Source organism: Trachypithecus francoisi, unplaced genomic scaffold (assembly GCF_009764315.1).
Source record: "Trachypithecus francoisi isolate TF-2019V2 unplaced genomic scaffold, Tfra_2.0 Contig01474, whole genome shotgun sequence".
Taxonomy (NCBI): Eukaryota; Metazoa; Chordata; class Mammalia; order Primates; family Cercopithecidae; genus Trachypithecus; species Trachypithecus francoisi.
In genome coordinates, this window is record NW_022681435.1 from 7,527,911 (window position 1) to 7,551,542 (window position 23,632).

General features: G+C 42.0%; 1 pseudogene; it reads right to left on the bottom strand.

Annotated features, from left to right (window-relative positions):
- Positions 1 to 21,007: 21,007 nt before the first annotated feature.
- LOC117099626 lies at positions 21,008 to 21,247 on the bottom strand (annotated as a pseudogene).
- Between the last annotated feature and the right edge of the window lie 2,385 nt (positions 21,248 to 23,632).

The following is a 23,632-nucleotide window of genomic DNA, read 5'->3' on the forward strand; positions in this document are numbered from 1 at the left end:
TATTTTGTGAACATTTGAATGACATTGTTATGAGTTGTAAAAATACTTTGCATAATAATAACTGTGAATGCTAAAACAATAGCATAATAGTAACTAAAATCACTCGCAGAAGTCCCAAGATGCAAACAACAGCATGATTTATTGAATCTTGCAAAACCGGGTTGGTTTATCTGTTTACCAGCTAAAATGATCATGTTGCAAAAGTATAAGCAAAGACTACAATATTCACTCTGCCTATCAGCTTTAAAAAAATTACATGACTCTTGATAATTTGTTTTAACTTAGTGGATTAACATCTCTCTTTTTTTTTCTTTTTTTTTTTTTGAGACAGAGTCTTGTTCTATTGCACAGGCTAGAGTACAGTGGCGTGATCTCTGCTCACTGCAATCTCCACCTCTTTGGTTCAAGTGATTCTCATGCCTCAGCCTCCCAAGTAGCTGAGACTACAGGCACCTGCTAACACACCCAGCTAATTTTTTGTATTTTTAGTAGAGACAGGGTTTCACCATATTGGCCAGGCTAGTCTTGAACTCCTGACCTCAAGTGATCAGCTAACCTTGGCCTCCCAAAGTGCTGGGATTACAGGTGTGAGCCACCGCACCTGGCCCAGATTAACATCATTTTAATCTTTATGCAAAATAAGATTTTATTGATACTTTTACATGGATGTTTTTGAGTTTACATATTCCAAACTTGGAGAAACAGATTATTTTCACTTCTAACCTAGTGTGTCCTCCTCTGATGGATTAAAGCCAACCATCAACTGACGTTCACATGGATCCACTTTCACTTTTACTTTCCATTTATGTAAAAAATGTGGTAGGATCCGGATGGGCATCTGTAGCAGGTACAGTTAGTTGTATCTGCTTTTACTCTAATCTCCGTCTTCTTCCTACTGAACAAAACCTTACTTTTGTTCAGTTATGTACCCCTCTGCATGGCTTAAAGGAAGATGACCCCAATGTGACCTCCAGGGTGAGACCCTGAGAAGTCTAAGGCGATCATGGGGGTCCCAGGCCCCTCACCAGTTTAAGACTGGGTAGGCATATGGTGCACTTCTGTCTGTTGATATAAAATGTGAAATCTGCTTGGGGACAGGGGTGGGAAAGGCATGTGGGAAATGTTTCTTCACTTCTTAGAAAGAGACAGTGGAAGTTTGGAAGGGAATGGTCCTTTTTCCTCTGGATGCAGTTATGTCCAAATATGATGCCCAGAATTACAAGCCATCTTGATGCCAACCTGAGAATGAGACCAACACTCAGAAGAGAGCAGAGGCAAACGCGTCACAGAGATGTGGATCCTGAGGCCCACCCTACCTCTAGACTCCTCTTAGTGTGAGATCATTGGTTCATTATTAAGTCAATTTAAGTTTTCTATTCCTTCATCCTCCAATCTGGCAGACATAGCGCCTCTTTCTGTCTTCATTAGCTAACACTCCTGGAAATCAATGTGTGTCCCCTCAGTTTCCCATTGGGGAGCTACGTAGTGTTGGGGTGCAAAAAATGAAAGTATGGCTCTTGAGTATGCTGAGTGCTTTTAAAAATTGAAAGGCCTCAGAACCAAGGCCCTTCTAACCTAGTCTTGTTCCTTTCTCTGCCAAGTACAGGGAGCAACTCTGTCTGGAATCTCCTTATCTGACCACGAAAGCTTCTTAACAAAGGCACAACTGCCTTCTATCCTGATACGGTTTGGATGTCTGTCCCCTCCACATCTCATGTTGAAACTTGATCACCAGTGTTGCAGGTGGGACCTAGTGGGAAGTGTTTGGATCTCGGGGTGGATTCTTCATGAAGGGCTTGGTGCCATCCTCACAGTAAGTGAGTTCTTACTCTTAGCTCCCATGAAAACTCCCTGACACCACCTGTCTCTCTCTCTTGCTTCCTTCTTCCCACTATGTGATGCTGGCTCCCCTTCCGTTCTGCCATGAGAGGAAGCTTCCTGAGGCCCTTACCAGGAGCAGACGCTGGCACCATGATTTTTCTACAGCCTGCAAAACCATGAGCCAGATACACCTGTTTTCTTTATAAATTACCCAGCCTCAAGTATTTCTTTTTTTTTTTTTTTTTTTTTTTGAGACGGAGTCTCGCTCTACCGCCCAGGCTGGAGTGCAGTGGCCGGATCTCAGCTCACTGCAAGCTCCGCTTCCCAGGTTTACGCCATTCTCCTGCCTCAGCCTCCGGAGTAGCTGGGACTACAGGCGCCCGCCACCTCGCCCGGCTAGTTTTTTGTATATTTTAGTAGAGACGGGGTTTCACAGTGTTAGCCAGGATGGTCTCGATCTCCTGACCTCGTGATCCGCCCGTCTCGCCCTCCCAAAGTGCTGGGATTACAGGCTTGAGCCACCGCGCCCGGCCAAGTATTTCTTTATAGCAACACAAACAGACTAAGATATAGCCCCTCCCTGAAATCTCATTAAAAAAGAAGACTGAAAAATGCAAGCAGATCTGAATAGACTTTTTCACAAGATAATGCCTGCTTCTCAAGTTCATTCGAATTCCAAAAAGAATCATTTACAAGTTAATTTCTGTGTCCCTGGTCCAGTCATTCTCCTGAACAACGAGGTACTGGTCCTCAAAAGAATTGTCTTCATCTCACATCTCTTCCCTCCCCTAAGGAAAAAGATATATAAGCTTCTGTACCCTACTAGGGAGGTGATTTCCTCCCCATGCCTCCCACATTAATAAGTGTGTATGGATTTTTTTCCCTATCAATCTGCCTTTTGTCAGTTGATTTTCAATGACTCTTCAGAGAGCAAGGGGGAAGTTTTCCCTTTGCCCCCACAGTAGACACAAAGCTTAGAGTATGGACCATCTCAGGACCTCAGTGATAAACTGTAGCACATCACCTCTTGGAAACAAAACTAAGACATGATATATTAAAAACATCTGTTAGCATAAGAGCACTTAAAAAAAGAAAAACAAACTCTGAACTAAAATACACATATGAGGAAGGAAACAGCAGATTCACCCAAGCACAAAATAAAAACTATCTAGAGCAAACATGAGAAATTCAGAAAATCCAGAAGTAATCTGTCAAAGCTTTTCATCTTCCTTTCTTTTCTCCAGTCCACTTTGTTATGAGTAAACTTTCAAAAGAAGTGATTCCAAATCACTGTACCAGCCTACTGTAATCTTGACCCTTGTCCTCAACCTTGGAAAATTCCTTGACCCTTATGGCAAGAGGAGTCTTTCAGTTGATTAATTAATTGGAGTGGAAACTACGCATATAGGCAACTTTTGGGAAGTTTAGGTGTGAACAATAGCAGAAATATAGGATAAGTGTTAGAGGGTAAGTGGACTATTTAAGAACATCAATGTTTTATTTATTTATAATATTTTTTACATAAGGATGGGGGGGGTCTCACTATGTTGCTCAGGCTGGTCTTGAACTCCTGGCCTCGAGGGATCCTCTGCCACAGCCACTCAAAGTGCTGGGATTACAGATGTAAGCCACTGTGCCCAGCTGAGGACATCAACATTGTAAACATATTCTCCACTTGTAGAGAGTATTCAGACTTTTTGTATTTATCAAAAATTATAAATTTGATTTTAAACTTTAAGTCATTTATTATATACAGGTTAACACTGTACTCTCAAAAAGCTTACAATTTTCAAGCCCAGAGGATCCACCGGTAACAAAATAACATCCCTGCCCTGGTGAGACTTACATTCTAAAGATTTGGCAGGGTACAGGGAAAAGAGGTGAAGAGAAACAAATATCAAACAAATGTATAAAAATCAGGTGGTAGGAAAAAAATAAGAATAAAGCATGTAATGTCAGATGTCAAAGTGGTAGGTAGAGACCTGAGGAAGATAAAAGAATTTGTGGTCACAACTATGTGGGAGGAAACTATTACAGATACAGGAGCACCAGACGCAAAGGCCTTGAGAAGATATTTGCTTAGAATATTGAAGGGGCAGCAAGAAGTCCAGGAGGGCATGAGCAGTGTGTGACAGCTAAAGAGAGTGGTCATAAGTGATATCAGAGAGAGTAGAGGTGGGGAAAGACTGTGCAGGGTGTTGTGAGTTATTACAAGGATTTTGAGTTTTAACCTGAATAAAGAGAACCCTGGAAGATTTTGAGCAGATGAGAGTCATAATTAGACTTAAAATCTTAGAAGCATCATTCTAGTTACCATATTGAAAATAGATCGTGATGCAGCAATCAAAAAGAGGAATGTCAGTTTAGAGATGATTACAAAAACTCAAGGCAGAGACCATGGCAGCTTGGACCAGGGTGATAGTGGTTGAGATGCTGACAGATGGTCAAGTTATGGAGTTATGGGTATACTTTGCAGGGAATTCCAACAGGATTTGCTGATGATTACACGTAGAGTGGGGCAGGAAGAAGAGAATAAAGTTTTTTGCCTGATAACTGAAAGAATGGATTACACTTTTAGAGATGAGGACACCTGTTGGACAAGCAGGTTACGGGGTGGAAGGGTCAGTTTTGGAAACATTGGTTTTGAAATATCTATTAGATTTCTGTCTCAGCTAGTTAATGCTGAGTCACAAACCACCTCAAAACTCAATAGCATATAAGACACAAAAAGCACAATGCATAAAAGAAAAAACAATAAGTGTTGCTGAGAATTCAGAATTCAAAATGGTAAGCCACAAAATAGAAGAAAAAATTCACAACACATATATCTAACAAATAACCTGTATCTAGAATCTATAAAGAGCTCTAATAATTCAAGAATATGAAGATAATTTTAAAAGGAGCAAAAGATTTCAACAGTCACAAAAAGAGGATAGACAAATGGCCAATAGGCACATGAAAAGGTATTCAACATTATTAGTCCTCAGGGAAATGAATTAAAACTACAATGAGGGCTACGTGCAGCAGTTCACACCTATGATCCCAGCACATTGGGGTGTCTAGGCTAAAGATTTAAGTGGGTGGATTGCTTGAGCCCAGGAGTTTGAGACCAGCCTGGACAACATGGCGAAACCCCATCTCTATCAAAAAAATTAGCTGGGCATGGTGGCAAGCACCTGTATTCCCAGTTACTTGGGAGGCTGAGGTGGGAGGATGGCTTGAACCCAGGAGGCAAAGGTTGCAGTGAGCCGAAATCTCACCACTGCACTCCAGCCTGGGTGACAGAGTAAGACCCTGTCTCAAACAAACAAACAAACAAACAAACAAAGCAAAAAAAACTACAATGAGATACCCCTACCTACTCTATGAGAATGGTTAAAATTTAAAAGACTGACAATGTCAAGTATTTGAGATCACCAATGTATACACTGTCAAAACTCACTGAATCTTTTAAATGTATGCAATTTATACTATGCAAATTAAATCTAAAATTAATTTTTAAAAAACTCAATGGGTTAAAGCTATAATTCTTATAGTTCATGAGTCTAGGGGTTAAACGAGAGTCAGCTGCTTAGGGCTTGGCTCAGCCAATCTCTGCTGGATTTGTGATCCACTCTAACAGGGCAGAGTTCCTTAGGAAGCTCTGCTGCAAATTTCTCATCCTATCCTTTTTTTTCCTTTTTTTGAGACGGAGTTTCACTCTTGTTGACCAGGCTGGAGTGCAATGGCGCAATCTCAGCTCATCACAACCTCCGCCTCCTGGGTTCAAGTGATTCTCCTGTCTCAGCCTCCCGAGTAGCTGGGATTACAGGCATGTGCCACCGCGCCCTGCATCTCATTCTCCTCTCAGGGCCAGAGGGTTAGCCTAACCTTGTGCTTCTCATGGTAGTAGCAGAAGTACAAGAGACAATAAGTGGAAATACACAAGTATTCTTGAGGACTAGGCTTAGTATATGCACACTGATGGGGTTCAGAATATCCTACCCCAAAATATGGCACCTTGGCATTTGAGAAAACAGCAGAAGCAAGAAGATCACTCTCATTCCTCCCTCACTCTTCTCCCCTGAAGCAGGTCATAAAACCTAGGAAGGTCACTCTCTGACCTTCTCCTGCCCTTCTATTCTGAAGCAGATCATAAGACCCTCATTCAAGAGATACCCTTCATATATCCAGAGAAAAGGAAACATCCTTATCTCTGAAGACACAGGGACACAGAGAAAAATCCGAATGTAGAAGCCTCGCTAAGCTCCTCCCAGTTTAGTACTAGCAGATCACACCTTTCGTCCTCCAGTCATATTTCTCCATGATTATCCTCTCTTCCTACACCTAAGCATAAAAATACACACGTTTAACTGTTTCTTCAGAAGACTCCCAAGTCACACAAAACTTATACTAAACACATGTTTTTGCTTTTGTCTTTTTAATCTGTCTTTTGTTATAGGGGCCTCAGTCATGAACATAGTGATAGGTGAGGAAAAGATATTTCCTTTCCCTACAATACATTGAATTTGGCTTCATCCTGTCAAGCAAGTGACAGACTAAGCCCAGATTCCACAGGGGTGGCAGGAAGAGTAGATCCTGCCTCTCAGTGAGAGGGAATGCAGAGTCACAGGGCAAAGGCTGTGGACATCATGCAATCAACCTCGACATCCAAATGGGGATGTCACACATCCTGGAAATATGTGTCTAGGCTAAAAATATAATGTCATGGTTGTCAGAATGGGAAGGCATCTGAGGCTGTAGGGGCCAAGGGTAAACCTCTCCTTCGCCCTCTGAAGGTTTGCTGAAAAATCAACTCATAAAAGACTGGTTAATTGGAGAAAAGGCAAATGAATGTATTTAATGTATACACATGGGGAGAACCACTGAGGGATTGCCCACCCCTCAACAGCGTTCAGAAACTTACACACCATCCTGGTGGAGCAGGTTACAGGAGGGGAGGGAAGAGCGATTCTGTTGAGGAGATTACTAGGGAGGATGAGTGGCTCAGGGAACAGAGATGAACTTGTACATTTTCTTGGAAAAGGTTCTGTTCAGGTGTGATTACACTCTTGGTATTACAGAGAGGGGAAGAAAAAACAATTGTTCCTTTTGGAGGGTCTAGATCTTAGGCAGATAAAGATTTGGGGAGAGATGTCAGGAGCCGGGAGATATCAGAGAGACCACGAGGCTTCTTCAGTTTAGCATGTAAAAGCACCACATTTGGGGGTATGCGCTTCTGACCCCTAACAAGGCCATGTGACTAAAACAGTCACCTAGAGAATGAGTGATGACAGAGATGAGAAGAGAGTCAAGGTTGGGGAGATGACAGGAACCAATGGTGGACACTGAAGTGGGGTGCCGGTGCTGATAAACTCAAGAGAGAACACAGTTTAGAAAGTGTTTTCAAAAAGGAGGAGGCATGATCAACTGTGGTGATTACTGCTCCATGAAATAAATAAAACTGCAATCACTGCCTGGTCCTTCTTGAATAGTCACTTCATTATGGATATATCAGTGTGTTCAACTAGGATACAGTTCAAATGTATAAAAGAAACTCTGTCCTGTCATACACGCCCAGCCCGGTAGATGAACCAGGTGACATTAGCTGAGCCCAGCTAGAACTGTATCTTTTGCTATATTCATTCCTTTATAGATGCTGGGGTCATTTCCAACATTAGTGAGATCTAGAGTCTAATTATTTATGTAACAAGTATTTATTGGGGGCCTACTTTTGTCATACACTCTTCTGAGCAATGAGGCTTAGAAAAGAAAATAAGAGTAGATATCCAGCTGTCATAGAGTTTGTTTCGGTGGAGAGAACAAACAAGAAACATAAACAAGTACACATATAAATGAGCAAGTCATTGCAGATAGTGGTGAGTGCTGGGATGAGGATAAAGCACATTGATGACTGGTGACTGGAGGGTGACTGGGGGAAGTATTTTTGATCATATGGTCAGGGAAGCCTTCCCCAAGGAGATGATAGTGGCTCAGATCTGAGTTATTCAAATTAGACAAATCCTTAGAGAGTTTTATTATAGTTTTTGACCCTCCGCCAATGCTAGACTGATAATCAGAAAGGAGAATTCCAGCATCATCTCCTATTCTCTACCACTCTGATGAGAGATGTCAATAAAATGGGACAGTATGCATACCAAGAGAGGTATACCAGATGCCTCCTGGACCATAGGACCTCAAATCTGGGCTCCTCTGGCCAAAGAAGAATCCTTTACAAGAATTGTACCTAGTCAAAGCTATTCAAAAAACAGAAAGGTCTTCTTTGACTCACCAACTGTGTTTTTTTTCTGTGACATGAAGAAAGGAAGGTATTACACTCTGCAGAAGGAAAAATCATGATTGACTCAGAGGCCCCTGGACTGGTCATGACCTTCCCACTGTCTGCTATCAGAGAAAGGAAATGAGGTGCCAAGTGATATATGGTTTACATCTCCCTGAGACCCATTAGCAAACTCAGATGGTTGGAACAGGTATTGGAATGAAGACACTAGCTCAAAGGGACAAAAGAACTTAGCCAATATTACTCGGTTAATAAGTGACAACACTAGAATACGAACCAAGGACTGGCTGTTTCCAGAGCCCCGTGTTCTTTCAACTAAATGTCTCTGCCAGGCCGCCACACTGGATATTAGAAAATAAAAACCATTCAAAGATACAGGGCAGAACCAATTCATCTGTGGAATTCTTCCAGAGGAAAAAAAAGAGAGTGAGAGTAAGATCAATAATGCCATGTTGCATTTTCAACGATGGGCAGTGAGAACAGCACACAAGAATTTATAGAAAAAGAACGTATGTGTATTCCCTGGGGCTGGAAAGTTGTTAGACATTAATAGCAAGAAAATTGTTAAGAAGCTGACAAGAGGCAAAGGAAATGTCCTTGCTTTCTCCCTGCAAAAACCTCCTTGAAGGAGATGCGAGAGAGAACACAGGATGGAAAATTGAAGCAGATTTGGGATAGAGGAAAAAAAAAGAAAAAAAAAAAAACTCACAGGAGGGAAATATGAGAAAGCTTGAAAGAAAGCAATATGAAATAAAACAATTTTGTAGTAAAAAGGAAAATAAGCATAGCTGTTGTAAGAAAAGCAGGATAGTTAATTAACAAGCGGGATAAAAATGTCCTGCAGATAATATTTATCATCCTTCCCAGTTTCCCTGTGGCTTTATTTGTGCCCATCTGTTGGCCTGATCTTTTCCAAGTGTCTGTTGCCACATATACAGGCCATTAATTTATTGAAAATATTACTGAAATCAGATTGCTTCTGGCCTTCTTGTTTTAACTTTTTTTAAAAAAATTGTGTTTGTTTGTTTGCCTGTTTGTGTTTACATTTGGCAAATACGGAAACATAGCCTTTCCAACCCATAGCATAAGAAAATATGGGAGGGAAACTCTATTCAGAAGCATATTCCTCTACATTTGCAAACCAATTTTGCCAAATGTACTTGTACACACATTCTTCTTCCCCTGGGGTGAGAAATCTAAAGCTGAAACATTCTGACAAGAACAAAGAAAGCAATTGCAATACTGTATTTATTTGCCTTAGGAAAGAACTTAGCAAAATGGATGATGCTTATTATGAATACGTCCAAGTTAGATTTTAAAAATTATCCATTAGACTCCCTTAGGAAATAAGTAGTTGACACATTCATATTATACCCATGTTTATTTCAAAAACAGGGACGAAGAGCCTTCTTGTCGTCAGTCACGGGCTAATAGGAGTCTACTTTTAGTTAGGAACCACCAAAGGAAGATAATTGTGCCATTTTAAATGCCACATAATGTTCTTAATCAGCAACCAAGTGTAGAAGGGAGTCTGTAAAGGGCCTGAGGTCCTGATTCAATTTCTTCAGCTTCCCAAGGCCGCCCCCAAAGAGCAGGCAGACCACCCAAATCCCACAGCTTGTCAAACCAGCTCTGGCCCCAGAAGGGATTCATGAGTGCTTCACCTCACGGAATACCACCCAGGCTGGCTGGCTGCAAATGTGGGCTGCCTATTATTTCTCCTTCATTTCCCAGGAAGCGTGAGTGAGAGAGCTCTGCGCCTCCCGATGGGCGCCAATCCGAGCCTCTTGACATCTCTCGCACTGAGCCACCTTTTCACTGGAGGATCCCAGCTGTTCTCCACTTCCCCGCTTGCTTGCTGGCAGTCTGGTGTACAAGGCAGAAGGGGTGAGACAGAGAAGAACCAAGGGGCTGTTGGAGGCTTGCTTTTGCCTGAAAACAAATACTTGAGGGAGAAAAATATGTTTTAAAGGCTAAAAGATGGGAAATTAAGCAATTCACTTCCACAAAACCATTTAGGACGTGGGTGGTGGGATGGGGTGGCATTGGAAAGAAACTAGTCTTCTAAGTCAGCCCCTCTGCTGCATCCCCTTGGTGCCACTGTGGCCCTGACGACAGAAGCTCCCTTACCTGGATCCTTTCCACGTTGCTCTAGAGACTGTCTTTTCCTGCTTCAAAGTCTGTGCACTCTTGGCGGCCACCCACTAAGATCCTATTTCCTGTCTGAAGGATGCCTTGGCTCTCTGCAGGGCAGAGATAACTGGTATGCCAATGAGTGACGAGCTCACGGATGCAGCCACTTCCCCTCCCTGGAAGACTTTCTAGTGACTCACTGTTCTGGCATTCCGAAAAGAAGTGGGAAGATTTCCATCAGATTATTAATTTGCATTAACAATTTTATTTTGTGTGTGTGTATGGTATAGACGGAGGTCTTGCTGTGTTGCTCAGGCTGGTCTCGAACTCCCAGACTCAAGCAATCCTCCCACCTCAGCCTCCCAAAGTGCTGGGACTACAGACATAAACCACCATGCCTGCCCTAAATTGCACTCTTAAGATTTACACATGAGAACTATATAACTAAGGGTAGATGCTTTTAAATAGTAGGACAATTTAACACCCCCCACAAAAAAACCCTTTAAGGGATGCAAGGAGCATGTAGGAGAACAGAATATGCCACCCCATAATATGCCTCTTTGGCATAAGAATTATTTAGAGCTGATTATTTTGAGAAAGTGCAGACATAGGAGAAACTCTGAAAACAGAGCAGAAATTACATAAAGAAAATTTACATCTATGAAGGAAATCTCCATTTGTAAAAGTGTCTCCTCTCTGTACCAGTCTAACTCACTAGAGATGTAACAATGGAGACAGCACTGACGAATCCGCATAATAAACCTCACCCTGGTTTGCCACGCTTTTCCTGGTTACTTCCCCATAACCTGCCTTTCCCATACCCTTCTTTGTTTCAGTTAAAGATGGTATTTATGTCTGAATTCAAAGCCATCTCTTTGGAATTTACTCATTTTTCCCTGGGTAACTCTCATGTATATATGAAGCAGACGTGTTAATAAACTTCTATGTGTTTTTCTCTTGTTAAGCCATCTTTTGTTACAGTGTGTCCTGGCTAAGAACTCAGAATGGGTAGAAAGAAAATTATCTTTTTCTCCCCTACACTTGCCTGGATGTCTACAGCCAGCTAATGCCTAATGTGGAATATTAATGCACCCAGACCATTTCTCGTTATTAAAGGATCTAAAATTTATATGTAAAAGTGATGGTCTCAGCAGTCAGCTCTTTCACAGCCTCATTCAATCTCAGCCTCCTTTTCCTCTGAGGCTCTGATAAAGGCCAGCTCTCCAGCCTGGAAATGTAATGTCAGCTCGTGATCTATCCCAGCAAGTATCGCCGTGCTTTCAGAGCACACCAATGGGAGCAATTACCTGCATTTTCAAGAAACCCTGTTTGTCTGAAAAATCTCCACATTTATTTTCTCAGCTAAAAACAATGAAAATAAATCCTGAGTGGAGAAGTGACCACTATCTTTCATTCTGCACCCACCAACTTTGCTTTGCTACATACAACACTCAAGCCTGACCATTGCAAGTGCTTTCCCAGTTTTGCAGAAAGCACAGTTGTTTACTGGTCATAACTTTAACAAGGGGAAAACTAGACTCTGGGTATGAGACATAGAAACAACCAATCACTGATCTGGTCATTCCTTGACTCCAAGACAAGGCTATATTTAAAACTTACTCCACAAATTGCTCATACACAGTGTTTGTAGTACTCAGTCCTCACTAAAATGTTAGCAGTCTACCTGGTTGCAGCTAGCCCTCCCTCACCCCAGTACTGACGTCTCCTTCCTGAATAGATTCATTATTTATTAATAATGAAGTAAGCTGAGTAAGATCTTCCCAGGTCTAATTTAAATAAAGCAGAATGTAAATGAGCTATTTCCTTGGATTTTACGCCATGCTGATTAAGTAACCATGTATAAACCTTCAGGTACACAGTTAAAAATAAGAAGGAATACACATTCCCAGAAAAGACTCATGCTTGTCCTTGACAATAGCCTCAAAAGATTAAGAGCACACATCAGATCCCAAGATTCATTTGTCTTCAGTAATTCAGTTCAGTAAACTTTTATCAATCATCTACCATGCACAGGTGACTGGGCTTGTCATTGCAGGAGGCATAAAGATGAATAAGACATGGTACCTGCACCAGAAGAACTTATTCATTTCTCATCCATTAAGGTATGGACACCTTATTTTATTTTTCATCCCAAACAAGACTTGCACTGGACAGGATCAAGCCATGCCCTCATTCTGTGGCATGAATTGAATCCCATAATCAAAATGCCAATGCTGAAATAAAGGAGGAGGGAAACATTAACAATTTTTTCCTGAGAAATTAATTTGTGTTGATTGGAATCTATTTTCCCAGGGCACACCTTTTTCCCAAAAATTTCTTGGATGCATTCTCAAATATTTGTCTTCATTGTAATTTTGCTTCTGGTTTGCTGTAAGATCTATTATTCTATATGTTTTATTACATGAAAGGAAGGGAATCTAGCTGCCTTCTTCTCTGCAAAACACAAAACTAGTGAGATAAGGCTGTTAAAAGAATGAATGCCATCATGTCTTATGCAATTTGGATAATTTCCCTTTAGCTGAAATTTTGAACACAGACAAAATGCTGAATATGTAATGCCCGGAGACAACTAATTCTAATAAGCCCTAAGAAGAGGCAGTGTTTAAATGGAAATTAGCAGTATGAAATTAAAAAGGAGCATGAGGTAGGTGTGTCAGGATAGCTGAGGCCATAATGAGCAGTGACCTTTTCTCAAACACTCTTAAATCTGTTGCCCAGTCTAGCCAACTAGTCAGCCAAATGCATCATCATTTGAGAAAACATTCTAACCTGAGTCTAGATTTGCTTGGATATGAAGGGTACTAAATATGTTACCACCCCCCGCAAAATATATGCCACTTTGGCATGAGGATTATTTTGAGCTAAAGGCAATTGAGAACCAGCAGATGGAGGAAGAGCTCTAATTTCCTCTAACTGCCTAAAACTAAAGAATAAATTTTCCCTTTTGTAAAGAAAATTTACATTTAATAAGGAAATTTTCATTTGTAAAAGTGCCTCCATACCAGGAAGAAAGCTACTCAGGAGACAACTCTTATCACTGAGACACTCTTATCTGCATAACAAGGCAATCCTTATTTACTATATATTTCCTCCCCTCACCTTCCCATAACTTATCTTCCCCATACAGAAGCCCCAAGCCCCATTTTCCTTTGCTTTATAAGAGGGTGTATGAATCTCAATCATCTGGCTGCCTCCTTGAGCCACATTTTTTTTTTCTGTGATTGGGAGTCATATTTCTTTTCTCTGCTGCATACCTATACAATTAGAACTTTTTTTTGGTTTTTTGTTTTTTTTTTCTCTCTCTCTCTTGTTAATCTGTCTTTCATCAGTTTGATTTATGGGCTTTATTCATTGAACCTAGAAGGAGAGAGGAAAATATATTTTTTTCCCTCGCCTTCAGAAGCTGTATACATTCTAGCAAAGATGTTGATGGTTCTTTCTATGTACTCTACAACAGAGGTCCCCAACATTTTTGGCACCAGAGGCTGGTTTCATGGAAGATAACTTTACCACAGATGGGGAGGGGACAGTTTCAACATGAAACTGTTCCATCTCATAAGGAGTACACAACCTATATTCCACACTTGCACAGTTCATGCTCCTATCAGAATCTAATGTCCCAGCTGATCTGACAGGAGGCAGAGCTCAGGCAGTAATGCTCACTCACCCACCGCTCACCTCCCCTCTGTGGCCTAGTTTCTAACAGGCCACAGACTGGTACCAGTTGGGGACCCCTGCTCTGTAACACCTCTGAAAGGAGTTTAATCTAGATTACAGGGAAACTCAAATATGCTAACATAAGCCAAGGGCTCTTCCTCAAATGGGGAAGATTAATGACAGACTTCTGGGCTGTCCAAGTTCTTGGGGCACTTCATGGCTCATACAGCTGGTAAAGCTCTGCATCATGTTTCTCATGTTTGACCTAACATCCTGTGTCTCCATTGTATTTCATACCACGTGTCTCTCCAGCCCAAATTCAAAAGAGTATTTAAGACCTTCAAACAGGATCTGAAAGGATGACCCTTTGAAATGGGTCATTACTAATGCAAAGAACAGTTTCCACCAATAAGAAGTTCCCATTTACCCCTAAAGGGCAAAGATTATATTTCATTGATATTTGTGGGTTATATTCCCCACACCTCAACCCCAGTACAAGGCACTATGCCTAGTTCAAATTAACACAGCAGGAGTTTGTGGAGGAGGAAAATATTTTTCTGTGTTCCTTAGGAGGCCTGCAAATTAAACTGAAAAAAAAAAAAAAAAAAAGATGAACAGAAGAACAAGTTTATTTGTTCATATAATGGTCATACATGCAGGAGTGCTCAGTAAATCAAAGAAGTGGTTAGAATGTGGGGCTTATGTACTTCAGTTACTAGAGAAAAGGAGGATGGAAGAAAAGGCATCTATGCGAAGAACAAATAAGTTTCTTTAGGAATGATAGATGGATTTTTAGGTGAACAAATTAAAGATAAGAAAGTTTGTGATAAGTGGCCTTTCTGTCTTCTTCATGGTGATGAAACTCCCTGGGAGAGGGAATCTGTGGTAGGTTAACTCTTAGTCTGTTTCCCAAAGACCTGCCCTAAAGAGAGAATGTATGGCAATCTCATGTACCAGAGGTTCCTGCTTTTAGTCAGATAAGGAATGCTTCAAGAAGGCTCCTTTCTGTACGTGTTGAATCTCAGATGTCTTCAAGTTAATCTTGATACTGACTCTTCATTCCAAGTGGGTCCCCATATGCTCAATTACTGAAGATGGAACTGGATGAAACACTATGTGGAGCATGGTTCCTAGGTGAGATAAGCTAAGCAAAATGCTTCCCACGCTGATCCCTGAAAGGCTTCATTCTTTCTAAGAGTTTCCGAATTAGAATTCTATTAGGTGGAGGCTACGGTAACTGCCCAGTGGGTTCACCTTGCCTGCTGCCTAGACAGAGCCAATTTATCAAGACAGGAGAGCTGCAATAGAGAAAGAGTTATTCACACAGAGCTGGCTGTGCAGGAGACTGAATTATTATTACTCAAATCAGTCTTCCTGAGCATTCAAGGATCAGAGATTTTAAGGATAATTTGGTGGGTTGGGGGCCAGTGGTCAGGAGTGCTGATTGGTTGTGTTGGAAATAAAATCATATGGAATCAAGCTGCACTCTTCTGTTGAGTCAGTTCCTGGGGTGGGGGGGGGCACAAAATCAGATGAGCCAGTTTGTCAGTCTGGGTGGTGCCAGCTGGTCCATCAATTTCAGGGTCTGCAAAATATCTCAAGCACTGATCTAAGATTTTCCAATAGTGATGTTATTCCCAGGAGCAATTTGGGGAGGATCAGAATCTTGTAGCCTCCAATTGCATGACGCCTAAGCCAAAATTTCCAATCTTTTGGCTAATTGGTTAGTCCTATAAAGGTAGTCTAGTCCAGAGGCAAGAAGGGGTCTGTTTGGGTAAAGGGCTGTTATCATCTTTGTTTCAAACTATAAACTAGTGCCTCCCAATGTAAGTTTGGCCTACATCCTGGAATGAACAAGGACAGCTTGGAGGTTGGAAACAAGATTGAGTTGGTTAGCTCAGACCTCTTTCACTGTCTCAGTTATAATTTTGCACTGGTGGTGTCACTGCTGAATGCATCTCTTTGGGATCTCAGCTAGAAGAACGAACTGTTCTGCTTAAATTCCAGGCCTGATTATTTGGACTAAGGTGGTGTTGAAGCTCAGAAAACAATACCCCAAAGTATGGTCCTTTGGCATGCTAAGCACTTTGAATTAAAGGAAATTAGAAGGCCTTAGAAGCTGCCTCAGAAACAAGGTCTCTCTGACCTTCCTTTTTTCTTCCTCCAAGCACAAGGAGGAGCTCTCCCTAGGGAAGTTATCTGACTGAGGACAGTACTACCAAAAGAAACACAATTACCTTCAAAGCCCTGTCTGAAATCTCATTGTCAGGGGATTAGTCACTGAAGAAGAACATGAAGGCTGTTTCCATGCCCATCTGTACAGATCTTTTATCAATTCTTCTGAGGCCTGTTACCTGAGAGACTTTATCAGCATAACAAGACAACCTTTGCTTGCAGTGCAGTTCTGCCCCTCACCTTCCCATAACTTGTCACCATCTTCCCCAGAGCCCAGAGAAACTTTGTCCCGGCTATTGTCTATTCTTTGAGCCCATATATCTCCCCTAAAAACCATTTACTCTTCCTCTAAAATTGTCTACATCCCCCACTTTGCTCTCCCTTATGAAAAGGGTATTTAAGTTTCAGCCATCTGGGCCTTCTTCAGGTGTTCAAACTTTGTATGCCTTTTGTGCACTTGCACATTAATACTGTTGTACGCCTTTTCTCCTGTCAGTCTGTCTCTTGTGAGTTTATTTCAGCAAACTCAATTACTGAGCTTTTAGAAGGAAAGGTCAGCTTTCCCTATAGTAATGATAAACCCACCTCCTGCCCATGTTTCTTGTGCTGAGGCAGAGGTTTTCTCTTTGTTTTGTGTTGTTTTGTTTTGAAAATTAACTTGACTGGGAAAATCAAACTCTATGGATAGAACTTATGACAACAGGATGGGTTTTGAGAGCACTAATTTTGTGGCATATTGTTTTATTCAAGTTTACTTTGCAGCTTGGTTGGCATGGATTCAACCATCCTCAACATTACATGGAGAGAAACACCTTCCCAAAGCCCCTCATTTTAGTCTTGGACCTTTTCCTCTTCTGCTTTCCCTACTGGACACTCTCTCTACCCTACCTCTGCAAATTGGCTGAACAAAATAGTTAAAAAGCATAAGATTTGGACATAGTTTCTGGCCAAGCACCCCAAAGCTCTGTAGGCACATCTCAGCTGGTTGCCCAGTCTGAACCTTTCACCATACTCTTGTTGGAGACCGGAATATGCCACTCCAAAATATGCCTCTTTGGCATAAGGATTATACTGAGCTAATTATTTTAAGAAACTGCAGACCCAGGAGAAGTTCTGACACAGTAAAAGTTACCCATTGTAAGGAAATTTACATCTATGAAGGAAATCTCCATTTGTGTTGATTGTTTTGTTGTTGTTGTTCTTTTTCTTGTTTTTAGAAACAAGGTATTACTGTGTTGCCCAGATTGGTCACCACCTCCTGGGATCAAGTCATCCTCTCATCTCCCAAGTAACTAGGACTACAAGAACATGCCACCATGCTAGGATGGAAATCTCCGTATTTAAGGTTGTCTCCTACTCTATATTAGGAAGAGAAGAATGACTCTAAATCACTAGAAACTCTGAACAGAGAAGGCAAATCTGCATAACAAACTTATTGACAAATCTGTATAACAAACTTTTTCTTATTTACCATGTGAAATGGTTTGGATCTGTGTCCCCATAAAATCACATGTTAAATTGTAATCTCCATCGTTGGAGGTGGGGTCTAGTGGGAGGTGACTGGATTATAGGGGTATATTTCTCATGAATGGTTTAGCACCATTTACATGATACTGCTCCCATGATAGTGAGTGAGTGCTTATGAGATCTGGTGGTTGGAAAGTGCGTGGCACCTCCGCACCTCTCTGGCTCCTGCTCAGGCCATGTGAAGTGCTTGCTTCCCCTTTACCTCAACCCTGAATGGAAGTTTCCTGAAGCCTCCTCAGAAACTGAGCAGATGCCAGCACCATGCTTCCTGTATAGCCTGCAGAACTTTGAGCCAATTAAACCTCTTTTCTTTATAAATTACCCAGTGTCGGGGTTTTTTTTTTTAATAGCAATATGAGAATGGCCTAATATACTACGCTTTTCTGGATACCTCCTCACAACCAGCTTTCCCCACACCCTTCTTTTTTGTTTCAGATAAGGATGGTATTTAAGCCTGAACTCAAAGTAACATCTTTGAGAAGTACTTATTTCTTCCTGGGTATCTCCAGTGTACACATGAGGCAGACATGTTAATAAACTTCTGCTTGTTTTTCTTTTATTCTGTCTTTTGTTACAAAGTGCCACCTCAGTAAGAACTATGAAGGGGAAAGGAGACTTATTTTTTCTTCCTTTAATCTCTTCTTCACCCCAGCCTCCTCATATAGTACCCAAAAAAGAAGAGGTCATCCATAGAAATATAAAAAGAGTGACAGACATCTTCCTTCTTCTCCAGTCTCTGCCCAGGTATCACAAGAGTAGTAGGAACTAAGGGAACTAAGCATATTATAAATGTTGGGAGTTTAGAGGAGTTCATCTCTGTGGGTGCTCTGCTTGAGAGCTGCACTTCAAGCCAGAGCTTCTAGACGTCAGAGGCATTTGAGCCAGAGTGACTCCATCATGAATAGGGGCTGGGTAAAATGAGGCTGAGACCGACTGGGCTGCATTCCCAGGAGGTTAGGCATTCTAAGTCACAGGATGAGACAGAAGATTGGTACAAGGGACAGGTCACAAAGACCTTGCTGATAAAAAGTTTGTGGTAAAGAAGCCAGCCAAATCCCACCAAAACCAAGATGGCAGTGAAAGTGACCTCTGGTCGTCCCACATTATGTGCTAATTATAATACATTAGCATGCTAAAAGACACTAACAGCGCCTTGACAGTTTATAAATGCCATGACAAGGTCAGGAAGTTACCCTATATGGTCTAAAAAGTGAAAGAAAGAACCCTCAGTTTCAGGAGTTGCCACCCACCCCCTAACCACCCCCCCTCTGCTTTCCCAGAAAACTGATGAATAATCCACCCCTTGTTTAGCATATAATCAAGAAATAACCATAAATACAGACAACCAGCATCCCTCAGGGCTGCTCTGCCTATGGAGTAGCCACTCTTTATTCCTTTACTTTTTTAATAAACTTGCTCTCACTTTACTCTGTGGACTCTCCCCAGAGACTTTCTTGCATGAGATCCAAGAATCCTTTCTTGGGGTCTGGATCAGGACCCCTTTCTGGTAACAAATACACCAAAGGAAATGACGGGAGGAGAGATGAGGAGCTGTGAATATAAAATAGGCCCACCAGCTCCTGCACTGCACAACGCCAGTGGGCACCCTTCACATTAGCCCCTGGGGTTAAGCAGTGGGGACAAATTTGTGCTTCATTGAAAATCTATGCATTGCCTAGGTTCTAGAGGACCCCTCTCTGGGTTATCTGATTGTCTAGGACCTATTTTACAAATCTATGATTGCGTCAGACTAATGACAATGCAAAATAATTCTTGGCTATAGATGTGTAAATTCTGTCCTATCTGGTAGAGATTCCATTGACTTTTCTCTCCTAATGTAAAATAATCTGGTGGGGGGGCCTTTCGCACATTAATTTCAACGTTCCTGTACTCCATATGTTAGTGTTTTTTTTTTTTTAACTTTTCCTTTGACTTGATTGTCACACCTCGCCAGTTTAAGTAAAATCTTTAGCACAAGTTCATATTTATATCTGTATGAGTGTGGCGTTTCACCCCACAAGAATCCCAAACTTGGGAGAGAGGAAGCCTGAGCTGAGAACTTACCACTCATACCTGCTCAGGGCACATTAGCATAGTAATAGAAGCTTTATTCTCAGGACCTGGCCTTTTCCCTTTTTCTCCCAAAGGGCTCCTCAGATAAAACCCTATTACCCCGGGGAGCGTGCTTCAAATACACTAGCTGGTAGATAGAAGGTTTAATTCATATCTAAGTGACTGGATGGCAATCTGGGTTTGCATTCTAAATATGCTGGAGCCTGGATCATTTGCAAGTAAATAAAAATTTCACTCTCCTCTCCTTTTCTAATAGTCTTTAATGACTGGTGACAAGTAGCTACTGAGAAATTTTCATAACTAAAGGGCAAGCTTTGGCTTTGAATGCTAAATAAGGTTCTTCAAAGATAAAAATCAAAGCCTTGACCCTCTTCCTAGAGTTAGTATAGGAAGCACCAACTGTACTTTTTTCCCTGCCTGCCCTCCCTCTATTAGGGCTGCTGGAAGGCACAATGATTTTTGTATATTCACCAAAATAGATTTGGTTCCAAGATAGAGCAAAGCTCAGTCAGGAATCTTAGCCTGTTGCGGCTACCTGGGGGTTCCTAGATCTGTTAGTTTGCTGAAACTAAGAAACTCAGGGGAGATGATACAACGGATAAGTGAACAACCAGGATCTAAAATCAGCGGCTCCAGATTCATTAGGATTTCCCCCTACACCCTGAGCAAAGCCACCTTCCAGCACACTGGTCTTCAGAGTAAAGCGTAGGAAGAAACTGTCATTTCACTTTATTGTTATTTATTTATTTATTTCTTGAGATAGGATCTCACTCCGTTTCCCAGGCTGCAGTGCAATGGCACCATCACAGCTCACCACAACCTAGGCCCAGGTGATCCTCCCACCTCAGCCTCCCGAGTAGCTGAGACTACAAGCACACTTCAGCATGCCTGGATCATTTTTGCATTTTTTGTAGCAATGGGGTTTTGCCATGTTGCCCATGTGATCTCGAACTCTTGGGCTCAAGTCATCTGCCTGCCTCAGCCTCCCAAAGTGCTGAGATTACAGTCATGAGCCACCATGCCTGGCTTTGCTTTATTTTTAAGTTAAAATTATTTTTACTTTTAGTTTGTCTTTTTATAAAAAATTATTTTAGCATTCTGTACATTGGCACAAGGTAATAGAAAATGAGGGAAACTTAAATGTGAAAGAATACTTCATAATTCAGTCCTCAATTGTATACATTTATCTTACATGTCAGCAAAAACTCACCAACTATTATAAAAACCTGGACAAATTATATCACAAAAGAAGCAAAAAAATGGAAAAAGGTTCCATAAAAACTGCATCCATGTATGAAAAGCATTGTTCTCTTGGTGTTGTCACATCCTTTTCTTCTGTGCACCAATGTAGAACACATGGTTTCTGTGGCTAAATGCAGCCCCATGCTTATTCTTCAGTTGTCCATTACATACTCTTCTGCCTGCCCCAGGGCTATATTCATGTAGCCATCCAGGTAAGCCAGGACCCCTCGATAATCCACTCTGAATTTAATTTTACCACAGTTGGCTGACCCATGATTTGCTTTAAGAGTCACCAGAGGTTTGCTTCTGAAGACTCATTTTAACAATCCTTGCGCCTGGGATCCAGAACCCTCACTCCAAGTGCCCTACAAGCCTGTGCTCTATAAACAATAGCAGCCAGAACCTTTACTTGTATTTTCTTTACTTTTTAGTATTTTATGTCTATTTTACAATGCGATATGACATTCTAGCAAGACTACATGATATACAGTGGTCCTTTAATATTCTTGAATGATTGGTTTCTGACAGAGCAGGAGCATCGCCATCTTGGACAAGCACGACCATTCTAAAGTTCCACTTGATCAAAAACCACTTAAATCCAAAGGGCATCAGCCTAATAACTAAGGTCAGCATGACCATAAACCACAAAAAACATCTCCTACCAGAAACATTCCAGCCATAAGATAAACCCCCTCCCCAACCAGAGACATGTCAGCCCCAAGGTAACCTCCCCGCTGGCTGGAAAGATGTCAGTCCCAAGATAAGTTCTTCTTCAACCAGAGATATTCCAACCCCTCCGTAAACTTCTCACCCACACAGAAACATTCCAAGCTTCCGATAAGCTCTCTCCCTAGTAAATACTCTTAGACTGTAAGAGAGAGTGTTCCTGACCAAAATTGGCCAGAAGCCCCTCTCAAGTTTATTCTCCAAAATACACCTGTCTTTGACTGTTGAGCTGCTTTTCGTGTTTCTTTCCTCTTTCTTTAAGTCTACCATTTGGTGCTGAAACCTGGGATGGGTGTTGGGGGTAGAGGCTTCTTGCAACCCTGGAAGCAGTGGACAGCAGCTGCTCATCCTGCTGGATCCTGAGAGTCTCTGGTCACCCACCCTGTCTTGGCTCTCACTTCACTTTTCGAGCAATTTGTGTGAGAGGGACAACTAATCTGAAGGGGACTGTGAGACTCAGACTGGGGTTACTCTCCAGTGAGCCCTCAAAACCCTCAGGTCTCAGGAATCCACCTCTGACCACCCACAACAGGTATTTCACTCTTTCCCTTCCTCCTCCCTCATCCTCTCTTCTCTCTCTCTCTCACTCTTCTAGCGCTCACTCGCTCACCCTCTCCCCCTCCCTCCCTCCCTCATGTGGCTCCAGTCCTAGAGGCCCTTTGCCAGTTCCAGCCAGAACATCCAACCTCAGACACTAATCCAGCTGACTGGTAATATCTGCCCTCCCCTGGCTTTCTAGTGATACCTGGGAAAAGTAAGTTCTGCTGCCCTGGTCCTCAGAGGACCAATGGGGCTAAGCTAGAGAAAATCTTGGGAATGCCCAGTTCCTTCTCAGTTTGAGTGTCCTTTTTACACTCCAGGTCTAAAAAGGGATTCCAGGTCTCTGTCCTTTGTCTGGGGATGCCTAGAACAAAAACAGCTTCTTCTCACCAGTCCACATAGGTGCTAAACAATCCTACATTCCTACATCCTTCCCACTGGGCTGTCCCTTCACAACCTTGCAAGTTTGGCTTGGACATTTAGTTTTTTATTGGAATATGACCTGGCCCCAATACAAATTAGATAATGTCAGCTGATGACGCAAAAACGGCACCTTTGACTTTCAAATTCTCAGGAACCTTAACAACTTTATAACCAGGAATGGCAAATGGCAAGAGGTTTTCTATATTCAGGCTTTCTTCTACTTCTACCTTAGATCCCAACCCTCTCTGTGTCAAGCTTGCACCCCTCATGAAATCTTTCTTCTTAATGAAAACCCTCCCTGGGTCTCTCCCTCCTCCAAAACTCCTTTTGATCCTGCACAGGAACCCCCTCTGTATTCTCACCCCTCTGCATCCTCTCCTCGTCCATCTGAACCCTCCACCCTGGTGGCCCCTCCTGCCCCCAAGCCTTCAGCCCCAAACTCCACTCCTACTTCTCCACCTGTTACCCATTTAAAAACTGCTCAAACCACCTCCGCCATTCTCCCTCTCTGGGAATCGGCTGGGGTTGAAGGCGTTGCTCATGTTCATGTCCCTTTCTCCACGTCTGATTTGTTGCAGATTGAAGCTATGAGTGTATTCAAAAGGCCCTTATGTTTTTCTCTTCATAAATCTTATTTTCTTGGAAAAGGTTTTCCCAGTCAACTGAATTACTTTTCTCCACTCTGCCTTGCCACTCTTGGTGAATGTATGAAGAACCCTAAAATGACTTCTGGTGGCCTGGGACTCCTTGGGAAAACAGAAAAGACACCACAAATCCCACTCTGGGAAAAGTCTGTGTTTTCCTCATGGAATCCCTGGAATTGGAGGTGGATAAGTACCTCCCCAAATCGGCCTTTGTCTTCCAGTTATACTTGTTTACTAGGCCCTGGAAACTGTTTTCCTAGCCCTGTTCTCAAAGGGTCTCATCCGAAGGCCAATAATCCAATTGGAAAATTAGAAAAAAACAATCTTACAACTACTGGATCTTCTTCTGGGTGTCTGTGTGACTATATGT